The sequence below is a fragment of the Ursus americanus genome, chromosome 35, assembly GCF_024610735.1.
Source record: "Ursus americanus isolate L20-20 chromosome 35, mUrsAme1.1.p, whole genome shotgun sequence".
Lineage (NCBI taxonomy): Eukaryota > Metazoa > Chordata > Mammalia > Carnivora > Ursidae > Ursus > Ursus americanus.
In genome coordinates, this window is record NC_142161.1 from 19,084,451 (window position 1) to 19,101,515 (window position 17,065).

At 35.9% G+C, this 17,065-nt stretch overlaps 1 long non-coding RNA gene across 3 annotated transcripts in view; it reads left to right on the forward strand.

The window, feature by feature from the left end:
• The window catches only part of LOC123793646 (uncharacterized), a 416,734-nt gene that overhangs the window by 129,548 nt on the left and 270,121 nt on the right, over positions 1 to 17,065 (forward strand). For all 3 annotated transcript variants that reach the window (XR_015723022.1, XR_015723023.1, XR_006780043.2), the window contains exon 3: positions 12,872 to 13,012. This is a non-coding gene — a long non-coding RNA (uncharacterized LOC123793646). The remainder of the gene's footprint in view (positions 1 to 12,871; positions 13,013 to 17,065) is intronic.

Genomic DNA, 17,065 nt, shown 5'->3' on the forward strand with positions numbered 1-17,065 from the left:
ATTAGTAAGCATCAAATTTGTAAATGTATGTTTTAGTCACTCTGTCTTCAACTGCTATTTGGCATTATGTAAACCAGTTTAAGAATTAGCCAATTTCATGTGGAAATAAAAGATAATGTCTTTATTCAGAAAAATCACATGGAATTTTATTATTTTGAAAAAAGTGACATTATTTTTATTGCTTTTTCTAATGAGAATTGTATGTCTCTTCTCTGGCATTGATCAATTGTGTGTGTGTGTGTGTGTGTGTGTGTGTGTGTGTGTGTGTGTGTGTGTATTAGTCTTGATAAACAGAGTGGTCAAAGCTAATGATACAGATTCTTTAATCAGCCAGGACTTGTTTTGTTTTATTTAAAGTAAGTCACTGGGGCACCTGAGTGTCTCAGTCAGTTCAGTATCCAATTTGTGATTTCAGCTCATGTCATGATCTCAGGGTCTTGAGATAAAACCTTGGTGCGGGGTGTGTAGCTTGCTTGAGATTTTCTCTCTTCCTCTCCTTCTCTCCCTCTCCACATCTCCCTGCCGCCGCTCGCTCTCTTGGTGCGGGGTGTGTAGCTTGCTTGGTGCGGGGTGTGTAGCTTGCTTGAGATTTTCTCTCTTCCTCTCCTTCTCTCCCTCTCCACATCTCCCTGCCACCGCTCGCTCTCTTCCTCCAAAATAAATAAATAAATAAATAAATAGTCCCTGACGAGATTAAGAAAAAAAAAGCTTACATGCAAAGAACCTTGACATTTTCTTCTCTGAATTTCCATGATGTTTACAACAAAGCAGATGTAATCTTCCGTGATTTTGTAGGCAAATATAAAATCTATTCTTATGTCTTCCATATTCCTATTGTTTTATCAATACTAATAGTGTAAAGAAAACATAGCTGATACCCCCTTTAAAAAATACAAATCACAACCTCTTATTTAAATCATACTGCCACTAGTAGTATGAATCAGATTAAAGATTTTAACTGCTTAATTATTTCCTTCATGCTGGGAAAAATACGATAGTCATTGTTCCATATTATTTACAGTAAAATGAATACAATTATCTTTTAAGTTCAGAGTACCACTTCTGGATAGATGGTTGGTTTGTAGTGATGTGTAGAGTATTTCCATCTATAACTTAAACACAGTGTGACTATAGTATGAATGTACTATGAGTACACATAGTATAATGCACATAATTTACAATCAATAAGAAATTTTATTTGTATTAACGGGAAGCAAGAAATTTGAACGGGGAAGTGACATATGGCACCATTTAAATTAGGTCTTGGATTCTGGCACTGTGAATACGCCGTGTTTCCTGAATATATTATTCAACTTTTTTTCAAACAAAGATCTAAGAAGCAGTCTACATTTAATATATATTATGCTATTTGCCCTCTTCAGTTTTCCATTTAATTGGTGGCTATGGCAGCCAGCCTCCAAGATGGTCCCCAGTGATTTTCATCTCCTGGTATCCATGCCCTTGTGTATTTACTCTCCTACCTTATATAGGGTTTGGTCTTTGTGACCAATGGAATTAGCAGATGTGATGGTAAATGATTTCTGAGCCTAGGTCCTTAAATTCATTGTCTCCTATATGTTCCTTCCTCTGAGAACACTAGTTTTGTAGAAGGCTACTTGTCATGATGTGAAGACACTCTAGAAGCCCTTATAGAGAGATCTACGTGGTAAAGAACTGAGCCTTTTGCAAACAGCCAATAAGGAATGTAGGTTTTCTGCCAACATCCGTCTTGGAATTGGATCCTCCAGTTTCCGTCAAGCCTTCAGATTACTACAGCCTTAGCTGACCAATTAATTGCAATCTTAGGAAGACTCCAGGCTGTATTTACTCGGCTAAGCTCAGCTAAACTGTCCCCAGATTCCTGAAATACAGAAACTGTGAGATAATAAATATTAATATTGATGTTATTTTAAGGCACTAAGTTTTAAGTAATGTAATGTATTAGTAGCAATAGATAACTAATATAGATTTTGGTACCAGAAGTGTTACCTTAAGAGAAAGGGAACCAAATTTGAGTGTCCTTGAAACTAGATATTGGGCATAATCTGGAAGAACTTTGAGGAAAGTGTTACTAAAAGCTTGAAAGTTGTTGAAGTAAATGTTTGTAAAGGCATGATGGCTTTTGAAGAGACTGTGAGTGAGGGCTTAAAGAGAAGTGAAAAAAAAACATTTCTGGAAATTGGAAGAAAGGGTATTTTCCTATAGTAGCCCAAAGTTTAGCAACTCTGCTGCCTGTGGTAATATAGGAGGTAGGAAAATTTGCCATTTGGTGATATAACTAAAGAAATTTCCAGACAAAATGTATCTTCTTAACATTTACATGAAGATTCCAGAGGGGAAATGTGAGATAATAAAAAGATTGTTAACAAAAAATAAGCCTAAACTTACGATTTTGAAAATTCCAACTTCTTCAGACAGCAACTAATGCTAAAATTAAGAGAGTAGATCCTAAGTGTTCTTATCACACACACACACACACACACACACACACACACAGAGGGTAGCTCTGTGAAGTGATAGATATGTTAATTAACCTGATTGTGGTAATCATTTCACAATGATTACAAATATCAAATCATTGTGTGCAACTTTAAATAAATATAATTGTATTATTCAATTATACCTCCAAAAATGGGAGGGGGGGAAAAAGAAATTACTCTCAGGGAATGAGTAAGACCCTAAAAAGATCAATTGTGCCTCAGAGGGCATGAAGTCAAACAAAAGACACTGACTAGATTTTAAGGTTGTTTCTCAGGCATTTTGTTAATCAAATAATAGAAATCCTAATAAGCTTATAGACATTTTCTTTCAGTAGAGGCTGAAAGTAGATACTGTCTGAAAGAATATTTATGGGAGGCTTTTATCCAGTGGAGTGAATTTCAGTAAAATTTATCAGAAGCCCACACATTTTTAAGGGTATTTTATTTGTAGAAACACCACTGGATTAGATTGTAAAAGAGAGAAAATACAAAATGAATGGAGAACTTTGGACCCCCAAATTTCTGTAAGTATGAAGTAGGCTGAGAGATCTACTTCCCTGCAAACACATGCTACCTTTCGTAAAGAGAATGGTGATGAAGAGTTCAGAGCTATGAGCCGTGGAAAATTATTCCCAGTCCCTGAGTTCTAACCAACAAACTTTCAATGTGTACCAGGCTGAATTTCAAAATCGCTATGAAGTTCTTTGTGCTTCCAAATATTCTCCTTTTTGAACAGAAATGCCTTTTGCAGTTATCCTAAGCCTGTGTTATTATTATATGCTGTATGTATGTGGAGAAGCTAATTTATGTCTTTAGTTTTATAGTTTAAGATCGTTTATAGTTTAAGAAATACTTCTTTGCATGTACCTGACTTACATGACAAGATTCTAGACTTTGAGACTTTGAGCAGATGCTGTAATAGAATGAAGTATTAAAGAGGGTAGCTAGGAAAGGGAGGAATATACCTGTATTTTGTATGTGGGTGGATGTAAATAATTTATAGCCAGAGAGTTGATTGTGGTTTTAAAACATGTCCACACATACTTTGATACTTCTCTCTTTCAAAAGCTGAAAGCTAATTTTCCACCACTTATGGGTGGGCTGTACTTTGTGACTCATTTCTAATAAGTAGAATGTGGTAGAAATAATGGTGTCATTTCTAAGATAAGGATATAAGAGGCAAATAGCTTTCTCCTTGCCCTTTCTCTCGGATCATCCACCTGGGAGAAACTTTTACTGTATAAATGTTCCTACTTACAGTCTCATTTATTGATCTCACCTATTTAAAAAAGTCATTGAAACTCTGGTAAGAAATTTCTAAACTTAGATTATCAAAATAATGGGAATATAATGTATATCAACAGGTGATGTGTTTTTGATTTTTATTTCTTTTGAAATTTTATAAAATACCAGCTATTTATTTTAATAGATTAAAAATTAATTTTTAGAAATGTCAGTCGACCGTGTTTAAAAATAACTTTTGTTCTTGTACATGGAGGTTTGTTGCTTAATATTTTGAATGATTAGTTTATTTTCCACAAAGTTACATACCAGATTTTTTGGAAGATTCATTACCTACATGATCTAGATTTTAGAGAAAAACTATTTACTCCTTAATCAGGACTTTGTGTCCTAAAAGATTTTCAGAATAGCAGAGAAAAATATTTTATAATATGTTGAGAATGTATAAGCTATGGTGAATTAGTCTATTTGAATATAATTTGGTGCATAGTCATTTTGAATATTTTAAGATGTCTCATTTTTAATTATTTAAAGTATTTTTATATCAGGAATTCTACATTGAATTTTATGTGAAAATCTTGAAAGAAATTTAATTAGAAAATATTATTTATATTATTACAGTTCCCATTTTTAATAATAACAATAAAAAACAACATAATTTTTTTGCAAAATAATCCATTTCTATAAGATTACAAATAAATATTTTTGAAGATACCTAGCTAGTATATACAGTGCTTTATAAGATAAAGCTTATATTAAATGATCAAAATTCCTCAATGACTATTTCATTCCAAGTTTTTAATCTCAATACTTATACTTCAACATTTTTCTTTAAAGATTAAAACCATATTTTAAGTTATATCACTAAAACATGATCCCAGTTTTATTAAATGGTTGTTCATTTAGATTTGCCATACACTACCATACTGTTGTGGTTATTTTATTTCTTTTCATACAAAATAAGTTATTGAAACCAGAAACCCTATTTAAGGTATATGGATTTTTTATAGGTGTCAATACTTTTAGGTTTCAATTCTAAATTTTTTTTTGAGTTAGAAATAATATAAGTAGATGATATTTCAGTTTTAAAGTAAAATTCCCTTTTTGAATTTTTGAAAATTGACATAATTAGTAAAAAATATTGCCACCTACTTGATTAGTCTTTCCTTACTTAATTTTGTAAGCTTAACCATAATGTATTCCCACATAATGCTGTACATTTTTCTTCCCTTGATAACAGGTTAGAATTAATATATGTTTCTAGAATTTTGACACATTACCAGAGAATAAGACTGGAGTTTGGTGTAGCAACTTAGTGAATTTCTATACCTTACCTAGTGCCTCACACATTTAAGGCCTTTAATTAATGCAATTAAATGAAAAGACAAATAAATACTTTAAACTAAATAGTGCATTGCAATTTAAACATTTGACTTTTGTAAATTTTCCTGTTTCTGATGCCATCCATGCCAAACTATATGCTGAGCATAATTTTATATCTACGTATCTTGGATTTTTGTAGAAGCATTAACCAGAAGATGTGTGTTTATTCTTATAAACCTTTATATTTCTCATTAGACATTGATAAATTATCCTCTGGTTTAAACAGTAGTCCCACATGAAGAATTTTAAGCTTGAGTTAGCATTCCATAATTTGATAAATCTGTGACACTGACCAAATCAACTTTTGAAGCAAGTAAATTTTGAACCTGAGCCAGACTCTGAAATGTACCGAGTTCAGGAATTAAGACTGCCAACAGATAACTAGAATATTTTAAGCTCTTATTAATATCCTCATATAAATTTCATTTTAAATATATTTAATGTCTTGAAATTATTTAAATTTTATTTTATAGTTAAAAAGGTCAAGCATTAATTTCAATATTTAAATGCAGACATAAAAATTATATAATATTGTACTTATATACTGCACTTTGACTATGAATGAATAAAAAAATGCTACTGTGATATAGGTACAATATGGAAGGTAACATTATTTGCAAGATATACAGTAAAGCGATTAACAAAGTGTAGCTAAATCCAAGTTACTTTTGATTTAGTAAATAAGAAAGAATAGCAACAGAGGAGTTAAGATGGCCAAGTAGTAGGGGGACCCTGGGCTTGCCTTGTCCCTCAAACACAGCTAGATCAACATCAGATCATTCTGAATAACTGGGAAGTTGATCTGAGGATTAAGAAAACAATCTGCACAAGTGGAGGGAGAGAATGTGACAGACGAGAGGTTCAGAGATATGAATTGGGAGAGAGAAAAGCCATGGTACTGAGGGCCCTTTTTGAGGAGCAAAGTCAGGGATAGTGGGAGAGAGAGCAGCAGTTTGAGTAAAGTGCTGTGGTGTGGGGATCCCCTGAGTCACTTGGGGAGAGAACATTCCCCTTCCTGGAGTGCATTTGAAAGAAGGTGTTTTGCTTTTCGAAGGACAAAAGAACCACCTGCCAGTATTGAGTGGCCATTCAACATCAGGGGAGAGAGGTGCATAGAGACAGTAGATGATCTGGTCACAGCTTTTCACTGTGTTTCAGCATAGACTCTGAGCACTCACTCTGTCACTCTGGGACAGAATAGTGCTAGGCACAGTGCTGCAAGGCTCTCCTCCAGGTGAGAAGGGTGGGTCCGCAGCCAGAGATAAAACACAGGAGAACTGTGGCACCAGGCAAGCCGGGGTCTGGGCACAGACAGGTTGAGGCCAGGGATCTGACGAAAGCCTTGGGCACAGAACAGGAGATGTTCACTTTTCTGTGAGGGACTCCTGAACAGCAGTGGCTGTGAGTTCCCTTCTCCAGGGATAAGAGGGTAGGATGATGCCATCTTTCCCTTCCCCCCACCCACCAACACAGTCGGACTTCAAGGGAGTACACAGTGCTTTGAGTCGCTTATACCAAACCCTGTCCCCCAGCTCCTGGCAGGGGCATCTTTGCAAGGGCAGGTCTGACGGTGAGCCAGTGCAGCAAGCCTCCCCCTGAGAAGCCCAACACAGACCCCTCCTCATGCATCAAGGCAACTGATCCTAGAGTGCTCCAGAGGGTCAGCTTCAATTCTGGTGGAAATAGGACCAGCCTTTTTTTTTTTTTTTTTTAATTTTACTTTTATTTATTTATTTATTTATTTTCTTTTTGGCATCAGGCTTATAGTTTTTTGTTCATTTGTTGGCTTGTTTGTTTCCTTTTCTCGTTCTTCAGATCAGGCTTTTTTTTCCCCTTCTTTCTTTTTTCCTTCCTTTTTTTTTTTTCCTTTGGTGTCAGGCTTATACTTTTTTGTTTATTTGCTTTCTTGTTCTTTTTCCTTTTCTTGGGTCAGGCTTTTTTTTTTTTTTCTTTCTTCTCAGGCTTATCTTAACAAACAAACCAAAGAACCCCTAAAGGCCCAAACAGTCCCCACTACAAACAAGGAGGAACTCTGCAGAGGACTGGCCTGTGGGAAAGAACACCCAAAACACAATAGCAGAGTGTATGCAGCACACACCAGAAACACTTCCCGAAGCACGAGGCCCTGGACAGTGTAGGACCCCTTCTTAATATAGTATTATTCTCAGGAGCAGGAAGCATAACATGCTTTCATAACACACAGACAGAAACCGAGACATAATGACAAGATGGAGGTATTCTCCCCAAAAGAAAGATCAAGAAGAAACCACAGTTAGGGATTTGCTCAAAACAAATATAAGCAATATATCTGAACAAGAATTTAGAACAACAATCATAAGAATAATAGCTGGGTTTGAAAGAAGCATAGAGGACACCAGAGAAACCCTGTCTGCAGAGATAAAAGACCTAAAAACTAGTCAGGCCAAAATAAAAAATGCTATAACTGAGATGCAAAATCAACTGATACAATCACAATGAATGGAAGAAGCAGAGGAATGAATAGGTGATATAGAAGATAAAATTATGGAAAATAATGAAGCTGAAAAGAAAACTACTAGATCATGAATATAGACTTAGGGAACTCTGTAATTCCACAAAGTGCAATAATATTCGTATCACAGGAGTCCCAGAAGAAGAAGAGTGGGAAAAAAGGGGCAGAAGGTCTATTTGAACAAATTATAGCTGAGAACTTCTCTAATCTGGGAAGGAAACAGGTGTTCAAGACCAACAGGCACAGAGAACTCCCCTCAAAATCAATAAAAACAGGTCAACACCAAGACATACCCTAGTGAAACTGGCAGAAAACAAAAATAAAGAGAGAATTCTGAAAGAAGCTAGGGTCAAAAGGTCCTTAACCTACAAGGGTGGACACATAAGGCTGGCAGCAGACCTGTCCACAAAAACATGGCCTGCCAGAAGGGAGTAGCATGATATATTCAATATGCTGAAGGGGAAAAATATGCAGCCAAGAATACTATTTCCAGGAGGCTGTCATTCAGAATAGAAGGAGAGATAAAGAGTTTTCAAGATAAGCAAAAAATTGAGTTCATGAACACTAAATGAGCTCTGCAGGAAATATTAAAGAGTACCTTTGAGTGGGAAAGAGAGACCAAAAGTAACCAAGACTCGAAAGGAAAGAGACAATCTATAGGAACAGCAACTTTACAGGTAATACAATGGCACTATAAATTCATATCGATTAATAATTTCTCTGAATGTAAATGGACTAAATGCTCCAATCAAAAGATATAGGTCATCAGAATGGATAAAAAACAAGACCCATCAATATGCTGCTTACCAGAGACTCATTTCAGACTCAAAAACACCTCCATATTGAAAGTGAGGAGGTGGGGAACCATCTATCATGCTAATGGACATCAGAAGAAAGCTGGAGTAGCCATACTTATATAAAATAAACTAGATTTAAACCAAAGACTGTAATAAGAGATGAAGAAGGGCACCATATCATAAAAAAGGGTCTGTCCAACAAGAAGATCTAACAATTGTAAATTTGTATGCCCCCAACTTGGGAGCACCCAATAATTAATAATAAACTTAAACCCTACAATAATAGTAGGTGGACTTTAACACCCCACTCACAATGGACATATCATGAAAGCAGAAGATCAACAAGAAAACAATGGTTTTGAATGACACCCTGGACCAGATGGACTTAACAGATATATTCAGAGCATTTCATCCTAAAGCAGTAGAATACACATTCTTCTCTACTGCACATGGAACATTCTCCAGAAGAGATCACATACTAGGTCACACAAATCAGGCCTTAACAAATACAAAAAAGATCATACTGTGTATATTTTCAAACCACAATGCTATGAAACTTGAAGTCAACCACAAGAAAAAATTTGGAAAGACCACAAATACATGGAGGTTAAAGAACATCCCACTGAAGAATGAATGGGTTAACTAGGAAATTAAAGAAGAAATTAAAAAATACATGGAAGCAAATGAAAATGAAAACACAACAGTCCAAACAAAATCATTGGGACACAGCAAAGGCAGTCATAAGAGGGAAGTATATAGCAATACAGACCTTCCTCAAGAAGCAAAAAATGTCTCAAATACACAACCTAATCTTATATCTAAAGGATCTGGGAAAAGAAGAGCAAATAAAGCCTAAAACTAGCAAAAGAAGGAAAATAATTAAGATCAGAACAGAAATAAATGATATAGAAATAAAACAACCCAGTAGAACAGATCAGTGAAACTAGGAACTGTTCTCTGAAAGAATTAAAAAAATTGATAAACCCCTAGCCAGACTTATCAAAAAGAAAGGAAAAAGAACTCAAATAAGGGGCGCCTGGGTGGCACAGCGGTTAAGCGTCTGCCTTCGGCTCAGGGCGTGATCCTGGCGATCCGGGATCGAGCCCCACATCAGGCTCTTCTGCTATGAGCCTGCTTCTTCCTCTCCCACTCCCCCTGCTTGTGTTCCCTCTCTCGCTGGCTGTCTCTATCTCTGTCAAATAAAAAAATAAATAAAATCTTTAAAAAAAAAAAAAAAAAAGAACTCAAATAAAATCACAAATGAGAGAGGAGAGATCACAACCTACCTACAGAAATACAAAACAATTATAAGAAAATATTATGACCAATTATATGCCAACGAATTGAACAATCTGGAAGAAATGGATGAATTCCTAGAAACATATAAACTACCAAAACTAAAAAAGAAATAGAAAACTTGAACAGACTGATACCAGCAAAAAAATGTAATCAGTAATTAGAAATCTCCCAGCAAGCAAAAATCCAGGGCCTGATGGCCTCCCAGGGGAATTCTACCAAACATTTAAAGAGGAGCTAATACCTATTTTTCTCAGGCTATTCCAAAAAATAGAAATAGAAGGAAAACTTCCAGAATTATTCTATGAGGCCAGCATTACCCTGATTCCAAAACCAAAGACCTCTCTAAAAAAAGGAGAATTACAGACCAATACCCCTAATGAACGTGGATGCAAAAATACTAAAAATATTAGCAAATCAAATGCAACAGTAAATAAAAGGAATCATTTACCGTGATCAAGTGGGATTTATTCCTGGGCTTCAGGGGTGCTTCAATATCCACAAAACAATCAACATGATACATCCCATTAATAAAAGAAAGGATAAATACCACATGATCCTCTCAATAGATGCAGAAAAAGCGTTGACAAAAGAAAGCATCCTTTCTAGATAAAAACCCTGAAGAAAGTAGAGATAGAAGGAACATACCTCAACATCGTAAAGACCACATATGAAAAACTCACGGCTAATGTCATCCTTAATGGAGGAAAACTGAGCTTTTCCCCTAAGGTCAGGAATGTGACAGGGATATCCACTCTCACCACTGTTGTTCAACATAGTACTAGAAGTGTTAGCAGTCAGACAACAAAAAGAAATAAAAAGCATCCAAATTGGCAAGGAAGTAGCCAAACTGTCACTCATTGCCAACAACATGATATACTCTATGTAGGAAATCTGAAAGCACCAAAAAATTGCTAGGTGATGAATTGATGAATTCAGCAAAGTCATAGGGTATAAAATCAACATACAGAAATATATTGCATTTCTATATACCAGTAATGAAACAGCAGAAAGAGAAATCAAGGAATTGATCCCATTTATAATTGCACCTAACACCATAAGTTACCTAGGAATAAACCTAACCAAAGAGGTCAAAGATCTATGTGGTGAAAACTATAGAACACTTATGAAAGAAATTGAAGATGACACAAAGAAATGGAAAAACATTCCATCTTAGTGGATTGGAAGAACAAATGTTAAAATGTCTATACTACTCAAAGCAACCTACACATTCAATGCAATCCCTATCAAAATACCACCAGTATTTTTCACAGAGCTAGAACAAACAATCCTAAAATTTGTATGGAACCAGAAAAGACCCCGGATACAGATACAGCTGTATTACAAAGCTGTAGTGGTCAAGACAGTACGGTACTGGCACAAAAACAGACACATAGATCAATGGAACAGAATAGAGAACCCAGAAATGGACCCTCAGCTCTCTGGTCAACTAATCTTTGACAAAGCAGAAAAGAATATCCAATGGAAAAAAGACAATCTCTTCAACAAATGGTGTTGGGAAAATTGGACAGCTGCATACAGAAGAATGAAACTGGACCACTTTCTTACACCATACACAAAAATACTCTTAACCAAAAATGGATAAAAAGACGTAAATGTGAGATAGGAAACCATAAAAATCCCAAAAGAGAACACAGGCAGCAACCTCTTTGACTTCAGCCACAGCAACTTCTTACTAGATGTCTCTGGAGGCAAGGGAAACAAAAGCAAAATGAACTATTGGAGGACCTCATCAAGATAAGAAGCTTTTGCCCAAGAAGGAAACAATCAACAAAACTGAATGGCAACCGGCGGAATGGGAGAAGATATTTGCAAGTGACATAGCAGATAAAGGGCTAGTATCCAGAATCCATAAAGAACTCATCAAAAGCAATCCCCAAAAATAAATAATCCAATTAAGAAAAGGGCAGAATACATGAATAGACATTTCTCCAAAGAAGACATACAAATGGCTAACAGACACATGAAAAAATGCTCAACATCACTCATCATGAGGGAAATACAAATCAAGACCACAATGAGATATCACCTCACACCTGTCAGAATGGTTAAAATTAACAACTTAGAAAACAATAGATGTTGGTGAGGATGTGGAGTAAGGGAAATCCTTTTGCATTGTTGGTGGGAATGCAGACTAGTACAGCCACTCTGGAAAATAGTATGGAGTTTCCTCAAAAAGTTAAAAATTGAACTACCCTACAGCTCAGCAATTGCACTACTAGATATTTATCCAAAGGGTACAAAAGTGCTGATTCACAGGTGCACATGGACCTTAGTATTTATAGATGCACTATCAATAGCCAAATTATGAAAGGAGCCCAAATGTCCATTAGCTGATGAATGGATAAAGAAGAGGTAGTATATGTATACAATGGAATATTACTCAATCATCAAAAAGAATGAAATCCTGTCATTTGCAACAACATGGATAGAACTGCAGGGGATTATGTTAAGTGAAATAAGTCAAGCAGAGAAAGACAGTTATTATATGGTTTCACTCATATGTGGAACATAAGGAATAGCATGGTGGACCATAGGGGAAGGGAGGGAAAACTAAATGGGAAGAAATCAGAGACGGAGACAAACCATGAGAAACTCTGTATTCCAGTACACAAACTGAGGGTTGCAGAAGGTAGGAGGGTGGGGGATGGGGTAGCCAGGTGATGGGTATTAAGAAGGGCACATGATGTGATGAGCACTGGGTGTTATATGCAAATAATGAATCGTTGAACACGACATCAAAAACTAATGATGTGCTATATGTTGGCTAACATAAATAAATAAATAAATGAATGAATAGAATAGAATAGAATTTTCTGCCATGATTGAATGTTCCATGTTTACTTATCCACTATGACAGCCATTAATCAGATGTGATTATTGAATACTTAAAATATTTCTACTGTGGTTGAGTTATATGTGTAATTGGGGGGGAAAGATTTTTTCAAAAGTAAGAGATGAGCAGAACTTGAATTAGGACATTTTTGTAATAAATCATCATTTTTTATATTTTTTATTGAAGAATAATTAATATACAGTATTATATTAGTTTCAGGTTTACAATATAATGATTCAATGATTCTATACTTAGTGCTCATCTTGGTAAGTGTACCAAATTGCAATCCCTAAGATCCCCCCAATATGCTTTGTTTGTTTTACAGCATCTTGATAGACATAACTTGGCATAGTCCTTAGGATCCAAAGTGTCTTACCTTCATCCTGGCACTGCCGTAGAATCGATTAAAGTACCTTGAAGAGTCCATTGCACTCTGTTGTCTCTTTGGTGGCTTCAGAACGTGGTGGTAAGTCCTCTTGGTTCTGAACCTCCCACCTTGGTTGAGGTTCAGGCCTTTATTTGTATGTCTTCTGTTGGCTTTGGTCCTCATTCATTTCTGAGGATAAGATTCCATCTTCACTCTTTTTTGTATTTGTTTATAAAACTGTATTTTATTGAGTTTTCAAAAAAAGTAGAAATGAGATGTCTCTATTATCTTTTCATATTTACATACTTAGGAAAAGGAAGAGGGATTGGGAAATAAATTTGTCTTTACCATGCTACCTGAACTTTCCCTTTTTTTCCCATTTTTGTTTTTTATTATTTTTTTTAATTGAAGTATAATTAACATGGAAACAAAAATAAACTCTTAAATACAGAGAGCAAGCTGGTGGTTACCAGAGGGGAGGTTGGTGGGGGATGGGTGATATAGGTGAAGGGGATCAAGAGTACACTTACCATGATGAGCACTGAGTAATGTATAGAATTATTGAATCATTATACAGCTGAAACTAAAATAACACTGTGTGTTAATTATACTTCAATAAAGATGTAATAAACTGTTATAAAAATAATTCTTGTCATAATCGCTACAGTAAGCAATTGTAGCATTTTGTAAGAATTAAATATATTGTCCACAATTCAGAATGGAAGAGAAAGGAGGACTGAAGGTCTTAAGTCATTCATTCATTTATCAAACATCTATGTTCTGTTATATGGCAGGTACTGTGTCAGATGATTCACATTAAAAAAAAAAACAGACAGGATGTCTGCCTTCAAAACTAATATTTTAATGAGAAAGATTCATAACCAAACCTGTTTGGCTAATTTTGGTAAATGTTAAAAGAGTGATATATAAGACGATAGCTTTGGTTAAGAAGAAACTTTCCAGAGGATGTGTTGTGTGTTGAGCAAGGGAAGAAAGGATTACTTTGGAGATGGAGTGACTCTCAGTCTGAATCATGAACAATGAGTCATTGTAAGGTATTCCAGGTGGGGGGTGGGGAGATAGCTGTGCAAAATCATCAATTCATTAGGGAATTTAGTATATTCAAGGAACTTCCAGATGTCAGAACAGTTATAGGATACCGTGTTGGTTTTGAATAATGGCCTATCAATCAGTCTCAGGTTAATAATGTGGAAACCCCCATAAGGCTTTCCACAGAGAGGAAATAATTTAGGGAATTAGATACAGATGTTAGAAGGCTAGAAAAACAAATTCAAGATAAAACGAGATAATGAACATTAAATACAGGTACTAACTCTTGGACTACAGGATCTAATAGAAGCAATTAATGCTATAAGGATAGAGAAACTTGGAAGAGGGTACCTGTGAAGTTGGGGCTCAGATCTCTGAGGGCACAATTCTGCTCAGCCAGTGCTAATACCTTTGAGAGTTCATGATAAGTTAGTTTTGGTAAACCAAAGAAGCTGGCGGGAGAAAAGCAGGACATTGATTCTCCCTATTTTCTGTTTTAAATTCTTAGTGCATCCTTTGTAGAGTCTGATAAGAAGTCAGTGAGAAAGTAAAAAGTATATTTTTAGTGTCTCCAAGCTTAGCATCCCGACTAGGAGGCACCGTTTGGAATGGAGTAAAATAATTACTATCCTGGTCTACTTCATTGGTCAGGCAGCATTCAAACATGCTTCTATACATTTTAACTTTCATGTCATGCCAATATATTTATGTTTCCACCTAACAACATGTAATAATCTTTTGTACAAAAGAAGACTATTTCTATAGTTTGTTTGTTTGTTTACTGTTTCTACGAAAGTGTGAGAAACAAAACTCCAGCAGTCACAGCATGATCTTTGGGCACCAGTCCTGGTATCCATCAGCAAGCAATGTAGATCTCTCCACTCATTCAGTCACGGTGACTACAGAATATTCTGTAATTTAGGAGGTTAAGTAAAAAAGCTAACTATCACCAGGAATTCTTACATAAAATGATGAAATGGTAAGAGTAAAGGACAGAAGAGTAGTTAATATAAGTAAGAATAATTAATATAAACCTATGTGTGTGAGAATGTATATATTTTTATGTGTATACACAAAATACAAAAGGAAGAAAATGTACATAACTGCACCAGTTCTTGTTTGTATGACAGATAAGAGGCTGTGATTAACTGATACAGTTTCCGTCTTCAACCACTGATCTCTTGGTTAAGTTTCACCCAACTAGTACTTTAATTTGTCTGGTTTCCTTGTCTGGTTAGGTAATACAACCGTTGTCACCTGCCATGGAAACAAAGGCCTTCAAATTAGCAGTGGCAAAAATTGTGAATATAGAAAATGAAACTTGTGTGAGTAGATTATTAGGAGCAAATGCTATTACCAGCCTTTGATTCTTGGGCTCATTTATTTGAGCTTGGGCTAAATTGCAGCATATAACATGATTACTCAGAGTATATACTTCATCCTGAAAGACAGAAACATACTTTCAGCATGTTCTCTCTCAACTGGTGCTGTAATTGAGTCATTCTCTCATGCCAGCATCTTCTAAGTGATATAGTAATACTAGTGAATTCCATAGTCAGAAGCCAATTTTAAGATTTATTTTGCTATGAAATGAATTTCTTGACAAAAGATACTTTGGGTAGAATAATGAACCATAAGTAAGTCATTCCTTAATTTCACAGATTTTGATACTGGTGGAAGAGTTGTGGACATGAAATGAATGTTAACGGCATTACATGTTTACTTTAGTGACGTAAAGTAGTTGACATCTCCATGTTGAAAGGGATCCAGTGTAAGGAGTCTGCCGCCAGTAGTCTGGCTGGTCCCCCTACAGATTTGTGCCATATTGATAGCTCTCTCAGGTCAGCATTTGTCTTTGCTGTTGACAGATAAGGTACGCAGCAGTGGTGGCAGCCAGATCAGACTCGGTGAGGAAAGTTGACTTTTGTTGAGCACATATATAGGCTCCTTCTCTGTTATCATAAGCATAGCATATTTCGGTTTATTAAAGAGGCACCAGAATGGCTGGGAAAGGGGCTTACTGATGTCCACAGAGTATGTATATTATCCACCGCCTTACACATAGATGAGCATTCAGATGAAATCAAACATTGTAACTTTCTTTGTTCTTTTCTAAACATTTATACTTAGTCATCTTCTAATCATTCAGTCTTCCATCTAATTCTTTTTGGTTCCTGACAATAAAGCCAAACTGTTAGCCATCACCCATTAATTTGTACAGATCCATATTTCTAACCATTTCTTAGTATAAAGTAGATAATGTAAAATATGCTCTTCCAGGTTCTGCCTATTGGTAATATTTCTGTTCACTATGGCTTTCAGGGAAGTTCTTTCTTTTTTTTTTTTATTAATAATGATTTTTTATTATATTATGTTAGTCACCATACAGTACATCCCCGGTTTTCGATGTAAGGCTCGATGATTCATTAGTTGTGTATAACACCCAGTGCACCATGCAATATGTGCCCTCCTTACTACCCATCACCAGTCTATCCCATTCCCCCACCCCCCTCCCCTCTGTAGCCCTCAGTTTGTTTCTCATAGTCCATAGTCTCTCATGTTTCATTCCCCCTTCTGATTACCCCCCCTTTCTTTATCCCTTTCTTCCCCTACTGATCATTCTAGTTCTTATGTTCCATAGATGAGAGAAATCATATGATAGTTGTCTTTCTCTGCTTGACTTATTTCACTAAGCATTATCTCCTCCAGTGCCGTCCATGTTGTAGCAAATGTTGAGAACTCATTCTTTCTGATTGCTGAGTAATATTCCATTGTATATATGGACCACAACTTCTTAATCCAGTCATCTGTTGCAGGGCATCTCGGCTCCTTCCACGATTTAGCTATTGTGGACATTGCTGCTATGAACATTGGGGTGCATATGGCCCTTCTCTTCACTACGTCTGTATCTTTGGGGTAAACACCCAGTAGTGCAATGGCTGGATCATAGGGTAGCTCAATTTTTAACTTTTTAAGGGACCTCCACACTGTTTTCCAGAGTGGCTGTACCAACTTGCATTCCCACCAACAATGTAGGAGGGATCTCAGGGAAGTTCTTGATTGAGGTTGTGTTGTTGTAGGCATCCAGTTCTGGTTGATACT